This window comes from Pseudophryne corroboree, unplaced genomic scaffold (assembly GCF_028390025.1).
Source record: "Pseudophryne corroboree isolate aPseCor3 unplaced genomic scaffold, aPseCor3.hap2 scaffold_263, whole genome shotgun sequence".
In the NCBI taxonomy this organism is placed as follows: domain Eukaryota; kingdom Metazoa; phylum Chordata; class Amphibia; order Anura; family Myobatrachidae; genus Pseudophryne; species Pseudophryne corroboree.
Window position 1 is genome coordinate 770,251 of NW_026969290.1, and position 1,975 is coordinate 772,225.

Sequence of the window (1,975 nt, forward strand, 5' to 3'; positions counted from 1 at the left end):
GTCAGCTACCTCATTGCGCCTCTTTTTTTCTTTGCGTCATGTGCTGTTTGGGGAGGGTTTTTTGGAAGGGCCATCCTGCGTGACACTGCAGTGCCACTCCTAGATGGGCCCGGTGTTTGTGTCGGCCACTAGGGTCGCTTATCTTACTCACACAGCGACCTCGGTGCAAATTTTAGGACTAAAAATAATATTGTGAGGTGTGATGTGTTCAGAATAGGCTGAAAATGAGTGTAAATTATGTTTTTTGAGGTTAATAATACTTTGGGATCAAAATTACCCCCAAATTCTATGATTTAAGCTGTTTTTTAGGGTTTTTTGAAAAAAACACCCGAATCCAAAACACACCCGAATCCGACAAAAAAAATTCGGTGAGGTTTTGCCAAAACGCGGTCGAACCCAAAACACGGCCGCGGAACCGAACCCAAAACCAAAACACAAAACCCGAAAAATTTCCGGCGCTCATCTCTAGATACAAGTAACCAGCTCCACACCTTGCACCACATAGCGTTATGTTAAACTGGGATATGTTCTTTTTTGGTGTGTGTGTGTGTGTGTGTGTGTGTGTGTGTGTGTGTGGGGGGGGGGGGGGGGGGGTGCCAAAGGAAATTTTTGCCATTGGCTCCTTTGGTCTAGAACCAGCCCTGATCACAAAATATTTTTGTCTAAGCAGACTGGACACTGATCAGCGTTGGCTCATTCTCAGCCCCCCGCCCAGCCTCTGCTGCCAACAGACTGCTATTAGCTAGTTAACCTTCTGCCTTCCCTATCTATGACACAGACTGCTGCTAATGCTACCAGACTGTTCCCAGTGGCTTCACACCAACAGTGAATCCCAGCCGATGATGTAGGGCAGCGTGTGGGGGAGGGGGTCAGTTGCTGTGGCTCCAACATGGTAACCGCCAATGGACTGCAATGCTTTATCGAAAGGGGGGGCGCCAGTCCCTTACTTTGCCAGGGGCGCTTGGACCCCTAGCTACACCTCTGTTGACCCTAACCGATACCCCTAAACTAACCATAATTCCTGCAGTAAAAATCCATGTTTCTATGTATATAGGGGGTCATTCCGAGTTGATCGCATGCTGCCGTTGTTCGCTGCGTAGCAATCAGTTGAAAAAAAATGGCTAATCTGTGCATGCGCATGCTCCGTAATGTGCATGCGCATCATACGGGTACAAAGTCCATTGTGGTTTTGCACTAGTTCTAGCGATTATTCCAATCACAGAACAGGCCACAAGGAGATTGACAGAAAGAGGGCGTTTCTGGGTGGCAACTGACCGTTTTCAGGGAGTGCTTGGAAAAATGCAGGCGTGGCAGAAGAAATGCAGACGTGGCTGGGCATTCGCTGGATGGGTGTGTGACATCAAAAGCCGTCCCTCGGTTGTTAGAATCAACGCACACGAAGTGTAACTACAGTGCTGGTCTTATTTTGAAACGATTTTGCAGGCGCTCTGCTGCTCAAGTGTTCGCACTTCTCCAAAGTGAATATACACTCTCCAGTGGGCAGCGACAATGCGTTTGCATGGCTGCTAAAAACTGCTAGCGAGCAATCAACTCAGAATGACCCCCATAGTGTATTGCAAGAAAATATCTGTAAATCCAATGGTACCGTAAGTGCGGTATATACTCGCACTTCTTTGCGGGGTGAGAACATCTCCCCTAAGTGAAGTCAGCCCTATGAATAGAGTTTGTGTGATCCCTGTGCAGCAGTCACAGAAAGGGTTCATCTCTGCAGTTTGTCACTCAAATTACATTGCTGCATTTTTTCTAGAAGTGGATCTGAGAGCTGTTACCCGCAGACCAGCTACAATAATTATCCTGGGTACTCACTAGACCAGTGGTTCTCAAACTGCACCCTGGGGTGCCTCAGGACACTTGCAGGGGTGCCTTGGATTGGTGGTCCAGGACCAATTCAAAATATTTATAGTTAGTGTTATAGGCAAAACCAGTGCTGTTGGCTGGCAATCAAAACATATGT